The 20,317-nt window shown below is 46.1% G+C and overlaps 1 protein-coding gene, 1 non-coding gene and 2 pseudogenes across 8 annotated transcripts in view; 1 reads left to right on the top strand and 3 right to left on the bottom strand.

Moving 5' to 3' along the window:
* Positions 1 to 20,317, bottom strand: part of TEX14 (testis expressed 14, intercellular bridge forming factor) — a 140,088-nt gene that overhangs the window by 78,260 nt on the left and 41,511 nt on the right. The gene's annotated exons all lie outside the window — the stretch shown is intronic.
* LOC127484577 (small nucleolar RNA U3) lies at positions 12,594 to 12,808 on the bottom strand. Its single transcript, XR_007911631.1, has one exon. It is a non-coding gene; the product is annotated as a small nucleolar RNA U3 (small nucleolar RNA).
* Positions 17,139 to 17,222, top strand: LOC149121174 (U6 spliceosomal RNA; annotated as a pseudogene).
* On the bottom strand, positions 18,855 to 19,021 carry LOC127484579 (small nucleolar RNA U3; annotated as a pseudogene).

The raw sequence follows: 20,317 nt of genomic DNA on the forward strand, positions 1-20,317 counted from the left end.
TTTTAAGATTTATTTATTTATTTATTTATTTTTTGAAAGACAGAGTTACAGAAAGGCAAAGAGAGAGGTCTTCCATCTGCTGGTTCACTTTCCAAATAGCCACAATGGCCAGAGCTGAGCTGATCCGAAGCCAGGAGCCAGGAACTTCTTCTGGGTCTCCCACATGGGTGCAGGGGTTCAGGGACTTGGGCCATCTTCTATTTTTTCCCAGGCACATTAGCAGGGAGCTGGATCAGAAGTAGAGCAGCCAGGACTCAAATGGAATGCTGGCACTGCAGGCGGTGGCTTTACCTGCTACGCAACAGCTCCAGTCCCTAGATCTTTCTTTTGATGCTATATGGCAATATACACTACTCATACATATAACAGATAAAATAAGTCTAAAAGGACACATCGAACGTTTCTCCCCAACTCCCTTTCCTCCTCCTTCTCCATCCCATTTCCTCCCTTTCATTGAGATCCTTGGTGCGGAACCAGACTCAATTTCCCTCAGACTCCTTGCAAAGAACTAGCAAAACAGGTAAGCTGCACAGGGCAGCTTGTGAAACAGATAAGAGGAAAATTCCAAGAGGCTTCAAAGAGCCCCCTACTCCCTATTTCCTGCCAGCTGCCTTCTACCTCCACCCCTGCCCCGCCCAATATTGGCAAAATTCCCTCCTTGGGGCCAGGGCTGTGGCATAGCCGGTAAAGGCGCTGCCTGCAGTGAAGGCATCCCATATGGGCGCCGGTTTGAGTCCTGACTGTTCCACTTTCTCCTTCTTTCTTTCTTTCTTTCTTCTTCTTCTTTTTTTTTTTTTTTTTGGACAGGCAAAGTTAGAGAGACAGAGAGAAAGGTCTTCCTTCTGTTGGTTCGCCCTCCAATGGCCACTATGGCTGGCGCGCTGTGCCAGTCCAAAGCCAGGAGCCAGGTGCTTCCTACTGGTCTCCTATGCGGGTGCAGGGCCCAAGCACTTGGGCCATCCTCCACTGGAAGAGGAGCAACTGGGACAGAATCCAGCACCCCAACTGGGACTAGAACCCGGGGTGCCGGTGCCGCAGGCGGAGGATTAGACAAGTGAGCCGCAGTGCCAGCCGCTCCACTTTTTTTTTTTTTTTTGACAGGCAGAATGGACAGTGAGAGAGAGAGACAGAGAGAAAGGTCTTCCTTTGCCGTTGGTTCACCCTCCAATGGCCACCGCGGCCGGCGCGCTGCGGCCGGTGCGCTGCGGCCGGCGCACCGCGCTGATCCGGTGGCAGGAGCCAGGAGCCAGGTGCTTTTCCTGGTCTCCCACGGGGTGCAGGGCCCAAGCACCTGGGCCATCCTCCACTGCACTCCCTGGCCACAGCAGAGGGCTGGCCTGGAAGAGGGGCAACCGGGACAGAATCCGGCGCCCCGACCGGGACTAGAACCTGGTGTGCCGGCGCCGCTAGGCGGAGGATTAGCCTAGTGAGCCGCGGCACCGGCCCAGCTGCACCACTTTCAATCCAGCTCTCTGCTATGGCCTAGAAAAGCAGTAGAAGATGGCCCATTCACATATTATATAAATATAAATATATATATATATATATCCACAAATGTCAAATAAAAAAAAGCAATTCAAGAAACAAGAATGAGCAAGACAACATGATGCCCCAAAAGAACACAACACTTCAATACTAGAATGTGAAGATGAAGAGATTGAAGATCGTAGGACTACTTAGAAGTAATCAAGGGGACAGCACTGTGGCATAGCAGGTAAAGTCGCCACCTGCAGTGCCCACATCCCATATGAGCACCAGTTCAAGTCCTAGCTGCTTCACTTCCAATTCAGCTCTCTGCTATGGCCTGGGAAAGCAGTAGAAGATGGCCCAAGTCCTTGGGCCCCTGCATTCGTTTGGGAGACCAAGAAGAAGCTCCTGGGCTCTGGCCACTGTGGCCATCTGGGGAGTGAATCAGCAGATGGAAGACCTCTCTCTCTCTCTCTCTCTCTCTCTCTCTCTCTGCTTCTACCTGTTTGCAACTCTGATTTTCAAATAAATCAATCAATCTTAAAAAAAAAAAAAAAGGAGGAGAAGAAGAAGAAGAGGGCCGAGCCGGTGCAACAGCGTAGCGGTAAAGCCGCCACCTGCTTTGCTGGCATCTCATATGGGCGCTTGCTGGTTCAAGACCCTGCTGCTCTGGCCAGCACCACAGCTCACTAGGCTAATCCTCTGCCTGCGGTGCCAGCACTCCAGGTTCTAGTCCCCGCTGGAGCGCCGGTTCTGTCCCAGTTGCTCCTCTTCCAGTCCAGCACTCCACTGTGGCCTGGGAAGGCAGTGGAGGATGGCCCAAGTGCTTGGGCCCTGTACCCGCATGGGAGACAGGGAGGAGGCACCTGGCTCCTGGCTTCAGATCGGCGCAGCACGCCGGCCATAGCGGCCATTTGGGGGTTGAACCAATGGAAGGAAGACCTTTCTCTCTGTCTCTCTCTCTCACTAACACTGCCTGTCAAAAAAAAAAAGACCCGGCTGCTCCACTTCTGATCCAACTCTCTGCTATGGCCTGGGAAAGCAGTAGAAGATTGCCCAAGGCATTGGGCCCCTGCACCCGACATGGGAGACCCGGAAGGAGCTCCTGGCTTCAGATCAGTGCAGCTCCAGCCGTTGCGGCCAATTGGGGAGTGAACCAGCAGATGGAAGACTTCTCCCTCTCTCTGCCTCTCCTTCTCTCTGTGTAACTCTGACTTTCAAATAGATAAATAAATCTTTTTTTAAAAAAAAGTAATCAGAAACAAATCCATGAACTAAAGAAATCTTTACATTACATGAATGAAAAATTATCCCATGAAGTTGAGATTTTAATGAGAAATCAAAACAAAATATTGGAAATGAAGAATACAATAGAACAAATAAAAAATGTGGTGGAAAGCCTTAACAACAGACTTGTGAGGCAGAAGAGCAAAGACCCAAGGTAGAAGACTAATCTATGGAAATTTTACAGTCAGACCAAAAAAAAAAAAAAAAAAAAGATGAAATTAGAAGTTCCTGAAGGTGTGGAAAGACAGAATGGATTAGAAGGCCTTTTTAGTGAAATAATTACAGAAAACTTCCCTAATTTGTAGAAAGAAAGGGTCATTGAAGTACAGGAAGCATACAGAACTGCTAATAGACATAACCAGAAAAGATATTCACCACAACACATTCACATTGTAGTCAAAATCTCCACAGTAAAATATAAAGAAAATATTCTAAAATGTGCATGAGAGGAACACCAGGTTACTTTCAGAGGATCTCCAATTAGATTCACAGCTGACTTCTCCTTAGAAACCCCACAGGCCAGGAGATAATGGTGAGATATATTCCAAGTCTTAAGAGAAAAAAAAAAGTCAATCCAGAAGACTGTATCCTGCAAAGCTCTCACTAATGAATAAAGGTGAAATACAGACTTTCCATAACAAACAGAAATTCAAAGAATTTGTCACCACTCATCCAACATTACAAAAGATGCTTAAGGATGTGCTACACACAGAAACACAGAAACATGGTCATCACTACGAAAGAAGATGAAGGAAGAAAATCTCCCAGTGGAAGTACAAAGGAAATCTAAAGTAAACAATAGGAATATTTATGGAAAAATGGCAGGACCAAGTCATTACTTATCAAGTCACCTTGAATGTAAACGGTGTCAACTTCCCAGTTAAAGATGCAGACTGGCTGAATGGATTAAAAAAATCTATCTGCTGCCTACAAGAAACACATCTCACCAACAGAGATACACGCAGACTGAAAGTGAAAGGATGGAAAAAGATATTTCATGATAACAAAAACCAAAAAAGAGCTGGTATAGCCCTCTTGATATCAGACAAAATAGACTTTAACACAAAAACTGTTGGTTAATCCTCTGTCTGCAACACTGGTATCCCATATGGATGCTGGGTTCTAGTCCCAGTTGCTCCTCTTTCACTCCAGCTCTCTGCTGTGGCCTGGGAGGGCAGTGGAGGATGGCCCAGGTGCTTGGGCACCTGCACCCACATGGGAGACTAGGAAGAAGCACCTGGCTCCTAGCTTTGGATTGGCGTCATTCAGCCATGGCGGCCATTTGGGGAGTGAACCAATGGAAGGAAGATCTTTGTCTCTGTCTCTCTCTCTCACTGTCTAACTCTATCTGTAAAAAAAAAAAAAAAAAAAAAAGAAATGTTAATGGATCTCAAGGGAAACATAGGAGCTGGCGCTGTGGCATACTGGTTAAAGCCACTGCCTGCAGTGTCAGCATCCCATATGGGTACCAGTTCAAGTCCCAGCTGTTCCACTTCTGATCCAGTTCTCTGTTATGGCCTGGGAAAGTAATAGAACATGCCCCAAGTCCTTAGGACCCTGCACCCACGTGGAGACCCAGAAGAAGCTCCTGGCTTCAAATCAGCCCCGCTCCAGCTGTTGCAGCCATCTGGGGAATGAACTAGTGAATGGAAGACGTTCTCTCTCTCTCTCTCTCTCTGCCTCTGCCTTTCAAATAAATAAATAAAATAAAATAAAGGGAGACACAGACTCCCAATCAATAGTAATGGGGGGCCGGCGCCGCGGCTCACTAGGCTAATCCTCCGCCTAGCGGCGCCGGCACACCGGGTTCTAGTCCCGGTTGGGGCGCCGGATTCTGTCCCGGTTGCCCCTCTTCCAGGCCAGCCCTCTGCTGTGGCCAGGGAGTGCAGTGGAGGATGGCCCAGGTGCTTGGGCCCTGCACCCCATGGGAGACCAGGAAAAAGCACCTGGCTCCTGGCTCCTGCCATCGGATCAGCGCGGTGCGCCGGCCGCAGCGCGCCGACCGCGGCGGCCATTGGAGGGTGAACCAACGGCAAAGGAAGACCTTTCTCTCTGTCTCTCTCTCTCACTGTCCACTCTGCCTGTCAAAAAAAAAAAAAAAAAAAAAGTAATGGGGGACTTCAATACCCCACTTTCAGCAATTGACAGATCAACCAGACAAAAAATCAGCAAGGAAACAACAGAGTTAATCGACATTATAGACCAGATGAACCTAACAAATATCTACAGAACTTTTCATCCTACAGTCCCAGAATATATATTCTTCTCACAGCGCATGGAAATTTCTCTAGGATAGACTATATGCTAGGCCATAAAGCAAGTCTCACCAAGTACAAAAACAATCGAACTCATACCATGCAGTTTCTTGGACCACAATGGAATGAAGCTGGAACTCAAACTCAGGAATCTCTAGAACATATGTAAACACATGGAGACTGAACATGCTCCTGAAAGAACAGTGGGTCATTGAATAAATCAAAAGAGAAATAAAAAAATTTTGGAAAAAATGAAGACAACAATACAACATATTAAAATTTATCAGGGCCAGTGCTGTGGCGCAGCAGATTAAAGACCTGGCATGAAGCGCTGGCATCCCATATGGGCGCCGATTCTAGTCTCAGCTGCTCCTCTTCTGATCCAGCTCTCTGCTATGGCCTAGGAAAGCAGTAGAAGATGGCCCAAATCCTTGGGCCCATGCACCCACGTGGGAGACCCCTGAGAAGCTCCTGGCTTCGGATTGGTGCAGCTCTGTCTGTTGAGGCCATCTAGGGAGTGAACCAGTGAGTGGAAGATGAATATCTCTCTATCTCTACCTCTCTCTGTAACTCTGTCTTTCAAATAAATAAAACAAATCTTTTAAAAAAATTTATGGGATACAGCAAAAGCAGTGTTAAGAGGAAAGTATATAGCAATTGGTACCTACATCAAGAAACTGGAAAGGCATAAAACAATTGAGCTAACAATGTGTCTCAAGGACCTAGAAAAACAACAGCAAACCAAACCCAAAACTAGTAGAAGAAATAATTAAAATGAGAGAATAAACAAAATTGAAGCCGAAAAAAAAATACAAAAGATCAGCGAAATGAATAGCTAATTTTTTGAAAAAATAAACAAAATTGACACACTATTAACCCAACCAACCAAAGAGGGTAAAGACCCAAATCAATAAAATTAGAGATGAAAAAGGTAATGCAACAGACACACCACAGAAATAAAAAGAATCATCAGAAATTACTACAAAGGGCTGTATACCAACAAACTGGGAAACCTATCAGAAATGGATAGATTCCTGGACACATACAACTCACCTAAATTGAGCCATGAGTACACACACACACTAAAAAACTAGACCCATAACCAAGACAGAAACTGAATCAGTAATAAACACCCTCCCAAGAAAGAAACGCCCAGGATTGGACGGCTTCACTGCTGAACTCTACCAGTCATTTAAAGAAGAACTCTAATTATTCTCAAGCTTTTCAAAACAATTGAAAGGGAGGGAATCCTCCCTAACTCCTTCTATGAAGCCAGCATCATCTTAATTCCCAAACCTGAAAAAGATGCAGCAGAGAAAGAGAACTACAGACCAATTTCCCTGATGAATATAGATGAAAACAAAATACTAGCCAATCGAATCCAACAACACATCATAAAGATCACCCACCTAGAACAAGTGGGATTTATTTCTAGTATCTAGGAGTGGTTCAACATTCACAAATCAATCAATGTGATACATCACATTAATAAAATGAAGAACAAAAACCATATGATTATCTCAACAGATGCAGAGAAAGCATTCGATAAAACACAACACCTTTCATGATGAAAACTTTAAGCAAATTGGGTATAGAGCCGGCGCCGCGGCTCACTAGGCTAATCCTCCGCCTTCCGGCGCCGGCACACCGAGTTCTAGTCCCGGTCGGGGCGCTGGATTCTGTCCCGGTTGCCCCTCTTCCAGGCCAGCTCTCTGCTGTGGCCAGGGAGTGCAGTGGAGGATGGTCCAAGTGCTTGGGCCCTGCACCTGGGAGACCAGGATAAGTACCTGGCTCCTGCCATCGGATCAGCACGGTGCGCTGGCTGCAGCACGCCGGCCACGGTGGCCATTGGAGGGTGAACCAACAGCAAAGGAAGACCTTTCTCTCTGTCTCTCTCTCTCACTGTCCACTCTGCCTTTCAAAAAAAAAAAAAAAAAAAAAGAATGGGTATAGAAAGAACATTCCTCAACACAATCAAAGCAATTTTTGATAAACCATGGCCAATGTCCTATTGAATGGGGAAAAGCTGAAGTATTCCCACTGAGATCTAGAACCAGAAGAGGATGTCCTCTCTCACCACTGCCATTCAATATAGTCCTGGAAGTTTTAGCCAGAGCCATTAGGCAAGAAAAAGAAATCGAAGGGATACAAATTGGGAAGGAGGAAGTCAAACTATTTCTATTTGCAGTTAACATGATTCTATATATACAGGAGCCAAAATACTCCAGTAAGAGACTACTGGAACTCATAAAAGAGTTTGGTAAAGTGGCAGGGTATAAAATCACTACACAAAAATCAATAGCCTTTGTATACACAGACAATGCCATGGCTTAGAAAGAACTTCTGAGATAAATTCCATTCACAATATCTACAAAAAATATTTTGGAACAAATTATTTAACCAAGGATGTCAAAGATTTCTATGATGAGAATTACAAAACATTAAAGACAGAAATAGACAATGTCTATAATCGACATTATAGACCAAATGGACCTAACGGATATCTACAGAACATACAAAAAATGGAAAAATCTTCCATGTTCATGGATTGGAAGAATCAATATCATCAAAATGTCCATACTACTGAAAGCAATTTATATATTCAATGTGATAACAATCAAAATACAAAAGACAGTACTCTTAGATATAGAAAAAATTATGCTGAAATTCATAGGGAAACACAGGAGACTCTGAATAGCAAAAGCAATTTTATGTAACAAAAACAACGCCAGACGCATCACAATACCAGATTTCAAGACATAGTACAGGGCAGTTATAATCAAATCAGCCTGGTGCTGGTACAAAAACAGATGGATAAAACAATGGAACAAAATAGAAATGCCAGAAATCAACCCACGCATCTACAACCAACTTATCTTTGACAAAGGAGCTAAAATCAATCCCTGGAACAAGGACAATCTCTTCAACAAATGGTGCTGGGAAAACTTGATCTCCACATGCAGAAGTATGAAGCAGACCTGTACCTTACACCTTACACAAAAATCCACTCTGACTGGATTAAAAACCTAAATCTGGGGCTGGTGCTGTGGCGCAGTGCGTTAACACCTGACCTGAAGTGCTGGCATCCTATATGGGCACCGGTTCTAGTCCTGGCTGCTCCACTTCTGATCCAGCTCTCTGCTGTGGCCTGGGAAAGCAATAGAAGATGGCCCAAGGCCTTGGGCCCCTGCATCCACGTAGGAGACACAGAAGAAGCTCCTGGCTCCTGGCTTCAGATTGGCACAGCGCCAGCCGTTGCGGCCATCTGGGGAGTGAACTAGCAGATGGAAGACTTCTCTCTCTCTCTCTCTATGCCCCTCCTCTCTAACTCTTTCAAATAAATAAATAAATCTTTTTTAAAAAAAGACCTAATCTACAACCTGATACCATCACATTATCAGAGAACATTGGAGAAACTCTTTAAGACATTAACAAAGGCAAAGACTTCTTGGAAAAGACCCAAGAGGCAAGGGAAATCAAAGCCAAAACTGACATATGGGGTCACATCAAAATGAGAAGCTTTGGCACTGTAAATGAAACACTCAGCAAAGTGAAGAGGCAACCAACAGAATGGGAGAAAATATTGGCAACTATGCAACTGATACAGGATTAATAACCAGAATAAACAAAAAGAGGAAATCCAGATGGCCAACAGACATATGAAAAAAAGTGTTCAGGATCACTAGCCATCAGGGAAATGCAAATCAAAACCACAATGAGGTTTCAACTGACCCCAGTTAGAATGGCTTCCACAAGAAATCAACAAACAACAAATGCTGGCAAAGATATGGGGAAAAAGGTACCCTAATCCACTGTTGCTAGGAATGTAAACTGGTAGAGCCACTGTGGAAGATAATATGGAGAGATCTCAGAAATCTGAATATAGACCTACCATATGACCCAGCCATCTCACTCCTGAGAATTTACCTAAAGGAAATAAAATCAGGATATGAAAAAGTTATCTGTACCCCCATGTTTACTACAGCTCAATTCACAATAGCTAAGATATGGAGTCAACACAAATGCCTGTCAACTGAAGACTGGATAAAGAAATTATGGGCCAGCACCGTGGCTCACTAGGCTAATCCTCCACCTGCGGCGCTGGCACACTGGGTTCTAGTACCAGTCGGGGCACTGGATTCTGTCCCAGCTGCCTCTCTTCCAGGCCAGCTCTCTGCTGTGGCCCAGGAGTGCAGTGGAGGCTGGCCCAAGTCCTTGGGCCTTGCACCCACATGGGAGACCAGGAGAACCACCTGGCTCCTGGCTTCGGATCAGTGCGGTGCGCCGGCCGCAGTGGCCATTGGAGGGTGAACCAACGGTAAAGGAAGACCTTTCTCTCTGTCTCTCTCTCTCTCTCACTGTCCACTCTGCCTGTCAAAAAGAAAAAAAGAAATTATGGGATTTGTACACCATGAAATACTACACAGCAGTTAAAAAAAAAAAAGAAAGAAAAGAAATCTTATCATTTGCAACAAAATGGATGAAACTGGAAAATATCATACTTAGTGAAATAAGCCAGTCCCAAAAGGACAAATACCACATGTTCTTCCTGGCCAGTGATAACTAATAGAGCACCTAAAAGGTAATCTATGGGCTGGCGCTGTGGTGAAGCGGGTAAAGCCCATATGGGCGCTGGTTTGAGTCCTGGCTGCTCCACTTCCAACCCAGCTCTCTGCTATGGCCTGGGAAAGCAATAGAAGATGCCCCAAGTCTTTGGGCCCCTACACCCATGTGGGAGACCTGGAGGAAGCTCCTGGTTTTGGATCAGCGCATCTCCAGACGTTGTGGCCAACTGGGGAGTGAACCATCAGATGGAAGACCTCTCTCTCTCTGGGCTCTACCTCTCTCTGTAACTCTGTCTTTCAAATAAATAAAATAAATCTTAAAAAAAAAAAAAGGTAATATATAGAAGTAAAATCTCCACGTTGAGATGCAATGACTCTGAACAGCCCTTGTTTCAACTGTTGAGGAAGGTTTTTTATTTTCATAGTATTTGTTGAACTCTTTACTTAATATAGAGTTAATCGTATTTGTATAAATTAATTGAAAACAGATCCTAGTAAAAAATAAGAATGGGAATAGGAGAGGGAGGAAGAAGAGGGGTAGGTTGGAGCATGGGTATGGTGGGAAGAATCAATACATTCATAAGTTGTCATTATGAAATGCATGAAGTTTATATTCCTTAAATAAAAGGTTTCCGGGGGAAAAAAAATCTTGGACAAAACCATAAGAGATTGAGTGAATCTTAAACTGTCCTTCCAAGACTACAAGGCCTTGAGTAATAATTCTCATTTCTGTGTCTGAGTCCTCATCTCCATGCACATGACCTACAGTAAGAACTTTGGGTTTGGCCTAGAGACAAAATGTTGGGAGGATGACTTAACAAAAGGACTGGACAGAAGTAAATGCATAAGGAGAGAAGTGGGCAGGAGCTGCATTCTTGGCAAGAGGTTGAAAAGGAAACAGGCATCAGAAAACTTCAGTGGTTTCTGCCTAGGTAAAAAGATAGTGCCAGGGGCCAGTGCTGTGGCCTAGCAGGTAAAGCTCCTGCCTGCAGTGCCGGCATCCCATATGGGCACCGATTCTAGTCCCGGCTGCTCCACTTCCGATCCAGCTCTCTGCTATGGCCTGGGAGAGCAGTAGGAGATGGCCCAAGTCCTTGGGCCCCTGCACCCATGTGGGAGACCCAGAGGAAACTCCTGGCTCCTGGCTCCTGGCTCCGGGCAGCTCTGGGCCTTATGGCAATTGGGGAGTGAACCAGTAGATGGAAGACCTCTCTCTCTCTCTGCGTAACTCCTACTTTCAAATGACAAATAAATCTTTAAAAAAAAAGAGAGAGAGAGAGTGATAGTGCCAGACCAAGATTTCAATCTGCCTTTTACTGATGCTAAATACTGGAAAATACGGGGCTGACAATAGGCCTTAAATGGTTGGACTTGTATTCTTTAAACAAAGCTTTTGGTTTTCTTTTCAAGTTGTATCTATGTATCTAACTATCTATCTATTCATTTATTAAAAGGCAGAGTTAGGCAGCAAGATCTTCCATCCACTGGTTCACTACCCCCAAAGGGCCAGAGCTGCACTGATCTGAAGCCAGGAGCCAGGAACTTCTTCCACGTCTCCCACATGGGTGCCGGCCCCAAGCACCTGGACCATCTTCTGCTTTAACAATCCATTAGCAGGGAGCTGGATCAGAAGTGCAGCAAACAGGATTGGACCTCCATATGATTTACCCACTACATCACAGCGAGAACAAAAGGAAAAAGCTGCAGGGAGCACAGATCTCCATCATCAACAGATACTTAAGAATTACTGGCCGGCGCCGTGGCCCAATAGGCTAATCCTCTGCCTGCGGCGCTGGCACACCGGGTTCTAGTCCCGGTCGGGGCACCGGATTCTGTCCCTGTTGCTCCTCTTCCAGGCCAGCTCTCTGCTGTGGCCCGGGAGTGCAGTGGAGGATGGCCCAAGCGCTTGGGCCCTGTACCCACCTGGGAGACCAGGAGGAGCACCTGGCTCCTGGCTTCGGATCAGTGCGATGTGCCGGCCACGGCGCGCCAGCCGCGGCGGCCATTGGAGGGTGAACCAACGGCAAAAGGAAGACCTTTCTCTCTGTCTCTCTCTCACTGTCCACTCTGCCTGTCACACACACACACACAAAAAGCCACCATTTCCTCCCCCGTCTGGGCGTTCTCAGTACATTCTCTAGTGGTGCAACGCCTCCAGATCACGCGCGTAGAACACCCAAAAGGAACAATCACTAACAAAAGCCAATAAACCTAACCAAGGCCGCCTGCAGTGCCAGCAGCATCCCATTTAGGCACCAGTTCTGTTAGGTAGGAGTCAGATATGAGCTTATGTATGTGTAACTGGCCATATGTCCAGCATATGCATCTGCATCTCAAAGTCATCCTGACAATGTTTCGGGGGCAGCCCGGTATTCGCATCCTGCCCTGCCCCCTTCTACCTAATAACCTGCCAGGTGGAGGTCCCCGCCCCTTCTGCCTGACAAATCTTCCACTATCTCCCAGATGCAGCCCAGTATCTGGATTTCAAACACCCTGCTCCAGATTCCGATTCTCCAGGGGGTCCTACTCACCCTTCCTCTGAACCCAGGATGGCGCCAGGTAGGCTCCCTCCTGTCTGATACCTTCAAGGGAAAACTCAGGAGCTTCTTAATATTTACATCCATAAAATCCTTCGTTTCGGGAGATGTGTGAAGACAAAGACTCATCTCCTTAACAACCCCAGCCTCAACCGGACTGCGCGCTGGGCGGCTCTCTGCCTCTCTGCAGCCGCCCGTTCTCGTGGATGACCCTTCCCTAATAAATTTTGCTAATTTTTACTTTCCACTACTCAGTTTCAGTGAAGACAAAAACCCTCCATTCTCTGGACGCTCCCTACACCCGCGTGAGGAACAAGGAAAAAGACCCGGACAATAGGGCCAACCTTCAAATAAGCGAACAAACCTTAAAAGAAAAGAACCTTTAAGTAAAAAGGCCTTAATCAAATAGAAAAAGTAAATAAAAGGTATCACTGTTCTGACTAGCCCCAAGCTTTCCTTAGATACCAGATTTAAAGACGGGAACCACTCAGACTGCGTCCTCCCCCTCTCGCTCCCCGGAGGGAGACGAGAACGATCATCAATGGCAAATGGCGGCCGCAGCGAGGCGGCACCAAGAGCCGGCTTCACGCTCAGGGGACGACGCTGCGCCTCCTCCTCGTGGTTTCCGGTGCTCTACACGTTCAGAGAAACTTCTCTAGTAGCGAACTATAGAAATGATCCCTGAAAGTATAGTCTTGACCCACACCCCGTCTCCTGCAGGGACGTACAACACTCACACATCTTTTGGTGACGGTGAGTTTGTCTTACGACAAATTATTTCCAAATTTATGTATTTGTTTTGCAGAAAAAAACCCTCCCATTTAAAGAGGTCAATAAAGCGTTTTGACTGCCTTTACTTTAGTATTCGAAGGCACATCAAGCCTTAATTAGCATACAGTCCGCTAATTAGCATACAGTCGCAAGCACCCAAGCCTTGTCAATCTCGCACCTCCAACCCCGCCCACTTCCGCCGCGCGTCGGGCGTCCACACACGTAATTCTGACGACCACAGAGCGCGCCGGCAAGATGCCGCTGCAGAAGCTCCCATGGCCCAGGGGAGGAGGTTGCGCGATAAACACGAAAATGTGGAAGTGGATGGTGAAAGGACAATACAAAGCCAAAGACAATATTTGCAGAACGAGCCCTACTTTTAAAATTGATGCTATGGGAGCCGCGTCGCGGCGTAGCGGGTTAAACCGCCGCCTGGGACGCCGGTTCCGGTCCTGACTGCTCCACTTCCGACTTCCGAGCCAGATCCCTACTAATGACCCAAAAAAGCAGCGGAAAATGGCCCAAGTGCTTGGATCCAAGCACCCACGTGGAAGGTCCTAGCTCCAGGATTCTGCCTGGCCCAGCTCCGGCCATTGTAGCCATTTGGGTAGTGAACCAAGGTATGGAATTCATTCTCTGTCTCTCCTTCTCTCTGTGCAACTGACTTTCAAATCTTAAAAAAAAAAAAAAAGATGCTGTGAACAAAATATCAGACATAATAATCCTGGATTTTGTTTCCAAATGAAGGAATTTTTATTTTAAATATGACTTGTCTGTGTTTAAACAAGCAAGACACTATTATTCCCTTGCTGTAAGCTTCAGTTCTCATCTTTTGGGTTATAGACAAAAGTCTCCAAACTTACAACTCCCTCTGTTGTCTGGCTCATCTCTGGATGCATCCCACTCCCCCTCATATTTCCCCTCATTCCAGCCACACGGGCCTTTTTTTCATTTTTATGTTTTTTTTTAAGTGGAAAAACAGGTCTTCCATCTGCTGTTTCACTCCCCAAATGCCCACAACAGCCAGGGCAAGGCTATACACCCACCATTAGCCAGGAAATTAAGTCTCCCACGTAACCCCTGCAAGTATTTGAGCAATCACTTCTGCCTCCCATTAGCAAGAAGCTGGCTAGGAAGCGGTGCTCTGGATGGAACATACTCCGACATGGGATACAGGTGTCCTAAGCAGCAACTTAACTGCTGCGCTTCCTTCTCCACAGGACCTTCACACAAACTGTTGTCTCTAACAGGGATTCTCCCTCCAACCTCTTACCCCAACTTTAACTTCAGACCTTTGTTGAAGTGGCACTGTCTTGGGAACCCTTCCCCCACTCCTTAAGCAAACATTTGTGTGTGGTTATTGAATTAATGCCTGCCACCTGCAGGAAACTTCATTAAGTTCGAAAGGGCAGAGACTATGAATGGTTTTGTGTACCCACAATATGCCAAGCACCTAGAACGGAGAGCATGAATACAAGTAAAGGTGTCCAGTGCACAGAAGTGGACCAGGTAGGGATCATTCACATTACCATTGGTCACTTTCAAGCCATGGGGGGGGGGGGGCGGATAAGTCACCAAAGATACTTCCCAAACAGTGGAAGGTAAAAGATGGAGCCCTGAGGCCCATAACTGTCTTAAGTGGCAAGCTGAGGACAAAAGTTTAAAAGAGGTAAAGGAAAATCTACAAGAAATGGATTGCAGTAACAAGAGAGGCAAGAGTTTTTAAAAAGAGGATCAAAACCACAGTTGGTTACTAAGAAGGAACAGTGTTCCTGGTGAGTTAACATTTGTTACTGATCAGGAATTGTGATCTTCCAGGTTATTTGTGGCTTGTCTCTGCCCTCTACGAGACTGTCTCCCCTACCCTAAAAGATAGAAACTGCCAGATACATATCTCCTTGTCGAGCTGGTACACACTTACACAAGCAGGCCTGTGAGCAGAGAAGAGGAGTGATTCTACTCTCAGGAAGACAAGCATGGACCTCTCCTGTAGATGCATGTAATGGAAGTGAAGCACTTAACTATTTATCCTTGGGGTTGCCATTGCGGTGCAGCAGGTTAAGCCACTGCTTGCCACACCAGCATCCCCTAGGGTCAGTTTGGGTTCCAGCTTCTCTGCTTCCAATCCAGCTCTATGCTGATGTGCCTGGGAAGGCAGCAGAAGATGGCCCAAATACTCGGGGCCCCTGCCACTGCAATCATTTGGGGAGTCAATCAACAGATAGAAGGTCTCTGTGTGTCCTCCTTGCTCTCTGTCACTCTGCCATTAAAATAAATACATAAATACAATTTTAAAAAATAAAATAGGGTCAGTGTCGTGGTGCAGTGGGTTAAGCCACTGCCTGCAATGCTGGCATCCCAAATGGATGCCAGTTTGAGTCTTGGCTACTCCACTTCCAATCCAGCTCCCTGCTAAAGCACTTGGGAAAGCAGCAGAAGACAGCCTAAATGCTTGGGTCCCTCTACCCACATGGGAGACAGGATGAAGCTCCTGGCTCCTGGCTTCAGCTTGACCCAGCTGCAGCTGTTGTGGCTATTTAGGGAGGAACCAGTGGATGGAAGACATCTATCTATCAATGCCTCCCTCTCCTTGCTCTCTGTAACTCTGCCTTTCAAATAAATATTTTTCAAGTAGTAAAAAAATAAACTACCATTTACTTTAATTAGCTTTTTGAAGATATTTGTATAATAATCCTTTGAATATAAACATATAGTATCTTCCTTCAGAGCCAAGTGAACACATATTTATTGTACAGTATAATATTCATATAGTCTGCTGAGGTAGGCATTTGGCTCAGCAGTTAAAATGTTGCTTAGGATGGCCACATCCCATATCAAAGTTCCTGGCTTTAAGTTTTGCCTCTACTTCTGATTCAGCTTCCTGCTAATGTGCACCCTGAAAAGCAGCAACTATTGGATCCCTATCACCCACATGGGAGACCTGGAGTGAACTCCTGGCTTCTGGCTTCCTGGTTCTTGGCCCAGTGCTGGCTGTTGCAGGCATTTGGGAAGTAAAACAGTAGATGGAAGATCTCTCTGTCTTTTTCTCTCTTTCTGTCAATCTGCCTTTCAAATAAATAAATCAATCTGAAAAGAGGGCGGGGGACTTCTTTGGGAATCAGGAAGCAGAGAGGCAGTGAACAGCAATTCTTGAAGTAATACAGAGGTAGCTGAAGAAAAACAGGTTGAAAGCCACAGTCCTTATGAACATGCCATTTGGAGGGCCCTGGATATAAAGCAATACTCATTAATTTATTCATTCAAATATATTATTGTAGGCCAGCATTTTACTCATGTTCTAGTTGATATAAAGGCAACTAAAAACAGTCCCCAAGAAGTGACAAAACAAGGCTGATCAAAATGGTCAAGATTTGGATTCAAATGTTGAAGTTAATAATCACCTTTCTCACCCAGTCACCAAGCCTCTGGGAGGTAAGATCTGATATTAACAATAATGTTAGGTGCCAACATGGCATAGCAGGTTAAGCTGCCGTCTACGACACCGGTATCCCATATGGGCACCAGTTCGAGTCCTGGCTGCTCCACTGTCAATTGAGCTCCCTGCTAATGTACCTGGGAAAGCAGCAGAAGATGGTCCAAGTGCTTGGGTCCCTGCATCCACATGGGAGACCTGAAAGAAGCTCCTTGCTCCTGGCTTCAGCCTAGCCTGGCCATCTGGGGAGTGAACCAGCAGATGGAACCTCTCTCTTATCTCTCTTTCTGCAACTCTGCCTTTCAATAAATAAATGAACTTTAAAAAAATAAGAATGTTAATAATGCCAGGCCCCATTCTGTTAACTCTGTCTTCCCAAAAACTCCTCAGTAGAAAGGCACTATTGTTATCACTGGTTTTTGAATGAAGGAAGTGTGGACAGTTAAGCAATTTGATAGGGTTCACAGAGCAGTCCACGCACTACACCACAATGTCTCTGTGATACTCGGAAGTGTATATACTCCGTCTTGGTCCCTGTTTCCTGATTTACAGCTCTGAATGCCCTCGGAATCGCTGCAGTGATGTTTTTTATAAAAATCATGGATTGAGGCACCTAGATAGTTCCAGGATGGCCACTGGAAAGATCAAGGTATGACTGGAGCGCTGAAGTCTTTGGTCTTACCACCACAATCTGCAGAGGGAAGGAAGGGCTGGGAGGAAAGTGGGGCTGAAGGTTGAGTTGATTTAGAGTGGTCAGTGATCTAATCAATCATGCCTAATTAGGAAGTCCCCCCCCCCCAATATACACACCAAAAACAAACACAAGTGCTTGCTTTGGAACCATACAGAGATTAGCATGACTCATGTGCAAACATGACACACAATTCGTGAAACGATCCACATTTTTATGTATCTGCAAGCAGCCTGGCAGAGGACTTGGAGAAAACTGGACCACACACTCAGTCCATTGGTCCACAGAAGAATTCTTGGAATAAGCAACTTGCTAATTGGAAAGGTTATTTGTGGGGCCAGCACTGTGGCGTAGCAAGTAAAGCTGCAGCCCGCAGTGCCAGCGTCCCATATAGGTGCCAGTTCGAGACCCGGTTGCTTCACTTCCAATCCAGCTCTCTGCTATGGCCTGGGAAAGCAGTAGAAGATGGCCAAAGTGCTTGGGCCCCTGCACCTAGCATGAGACCTGGAAGAAGCTCCTGGCTCCTGGCTTCAGATCAGCTCAGCTCTGGCTGTTGCGGCCAACTGGGGAGTGAACCAGGGAATGGAAGACCTCGCTCTATCTCAGCCTCTCCTTCTCTCTCTGTATAACTCTTTCAAATAAATAAATTTTAAAAATAATAATAATAATGGATAAATAAATATAAAAGTATTTCCCTGAGTCTGTGAGACACTCAACCGTAGGACAGGGTTGTGGAAACTCAACTTCTAGCCAGTTGTGAGAAGCATAAGCAACAACCTACCACTTGTGACATCTGAAGGCAGTCAGTTTTATGGGATCTAGACCCCAACCAGTGGGATCTTGCTGCCTCCTCCAGATACAGACCATTAGGCGTGCACTGAATTGGCAAATACCCAGCTGGCAAATCCAGGAGATTGTGTTGTGGCAGGAAAACAATCCCCAAATATCTGGTGTCAGAAGTCGTGTGCTGAGGGTTAGGCTTCCTCTTAGAACACCCGCATCTCATATCAGAGTGCTTCAAATTAAGCTTCCTGCTACTGTGCCTAGGGAGGAACCGGATGATGGTCCAACTACTTAGGTCCCTGCTATCCAAGTGGAAAACCTGGATGGAGTTCCAGGTTCCAGGTTTTAGCCTGCCTCAGCTCCTACATCACTCTGCCTTTCAAAAGGGTGGGGGCTGTGTGTAGGAGACACACTTTGGTTTTGCAGTCATTCTCCTGTTCTAATTCCTCAGCCTCACTGCCCGGAACTGGAGAAAGCTGTCATTATCACTCCTAATCATGCATCTGAATACAGACGAAACAAAGAATTAATTAAATAAAAATATTGAAGAGAGCAGACCCAGACCCATGTGGACACCAGTAGGAGTCCCAGCTGTTTCACTTCTAACCCAGCTCCCAGCCAATTAGCACCACATGACCAACACAAACATTTAGACTGTACCGACAGGATAATGCTGGGGACTGGACTCAGAATCCTTACTACTTGGGGCTGGAGCTGTGGCACAGTGGGTAAAGCCGCCGTCTGCAGTGCCAGCATCCCTATGGGCGCCAGTTCGAGTCCCAGATGCTCCACTTCCGATCCAGCTCTCTGCTAGGGCCTGGGAAAGCAATAGAAGACAGCCCAAGTCTTTGGGCCTCTGCACCCACATGGGAGACCCGGAGGAAGCTCCTGGCTCCTGGCTTCAGATCAGCACAGCTCAGGCCGTTGTGGCCAACTGGGGAGTGAACCAGCAGATGGAAGACCTCTCTCTCTCTCTGCCTCTCCTTCTCTGTGTAACTCCGAATTTCAAATAAGTAAATAAATTTAAAAAAAAAAATCCTTACTATTCTTCCGAGGGAAACCTGTGCCCTCCCCTCCTTGCTCCCCATAGGCAGACAAACAAGAGCAAACGTGAGCAGACTTCACGCTTATGGAGAGATGCTGTGCCTCCTCATGGCCTATCAGTGCTCTACATGTTCAGGGAAACCTCTCCAGTAGCAAACTACAGAAGTGATTCCTGAAAGTATAGCCTTAGGCTGGACCTTGTCACCTCTGTTTGGTCCACTCCCCCAAAGCATGTCTTCAGGGAAAATAAATAGGTCAACAGACTTTGCAGTACCATTTTTTTTAATACTATCATTTAACAATGCATTTTAACTTTTTAAATGAAAATGGGTTTTTTAAACAGCCATGCTAAGTAACATAATGCTGGGTAACAGCCAATCACAGCCCTCATCTTTTTTTTTTTTTTAAAGATTTATTTATTTGAAAGGCAGAGTCACAGAGAGGCAGAGACAGAGAAAGAGGTCTCCCATCTGCTGTTTCACTCCCTAAATGGTCACAATGGCTGGAGCTGCGCTGACCTGGAGCCAGGAGCCTCTTTCCGGGTCTTCCAGGGGCCTAAGGACCTGGGTCATTTTCTACTGCTTTCCCAGGCTACAGCACAGAGTTGGATCGGAAGTGGAGCAGCCAGAACTTGAACTGGTGCCCACAGGGAACGCCAGTATTGCTGGCAGCAGCTTTACTCATTATTCCACAATGCTGGTCCCAACATCACTTTTCGGTAGCATTAAATTGTTTTTTCAATATGGTAAATATTCTGGGAGCATTGATGATTTTGATAAAGTTGACAGTACACATGAAAATCAGTCTTAAGGGGTCACATTTGACCATGTAACTTTTGATCCTTGTAGTAAAATGATTTATGCAATTAAAAAGTAAAGGGCCGGTGCTGTGGCACAGCGGGTTAAAGCCCTGACCTGAAGTGCTGGCATCCCATGTGGGCGCCGGTTCTAATCCCGGTTGCTGCTCTTCCGATCCAGCTCTCTTTTATGGCCTGGGAAAGCAGCAGAGGATGGTCCAAGTTCTTGGGCCCCTGCACCCACATGGGAGGCCCGGAAGAAGCTCTTGGCTCCTGGCTACAGATTGGAGCAGCTCCAGCCATTGCGGCCACTTGGGGAGTGAACCAGCGGATGGAAGACCTCTCTCTGTCTCTGCCTCTCTCTGTAACTCTGTCTTTCAAATAAATAAAATAAATCATTAAAAAAAAATAAGTATATAAATAAATCTCAGGGGTGGGCATTGTGGTGCAGAGTTAAGCCACCACTTGAGAGGCAAACATCCCATACTAGAATGCTGGTTTGAGTCCTGGTTGCTCCTCTTCTGATCCAGTTCCCTGCTGATGTACTCACAAAAGCAGCATATGGTGGCCCAAGTACTTGGGTCCCTGCCACCCATGTGGGAAACCTGGACAGAGTATTGGATTCCTAGTTCTGGCCTGGATCAGCCCTGGCTGTTGCAGGCATTTGGAAATTGAACCAGTAGATGGA

This window comes from Oryctolagus cuniculus, chromosome 17, assembly GCF_051225735.1.
Source record: "Oryctolagus cuniculus isolate XC-2025 breed Fujian yellow rabbit chromosome 17, ASM5122573v1, whole genome shotgun sequence".
Classification (NCBI taxonomy): Eukaryota; Metazoa; Chordata; class Mammalia; order Lagomorpha; family Leporidae; genus Oryctolagus; species Oryctolagus cuniculus.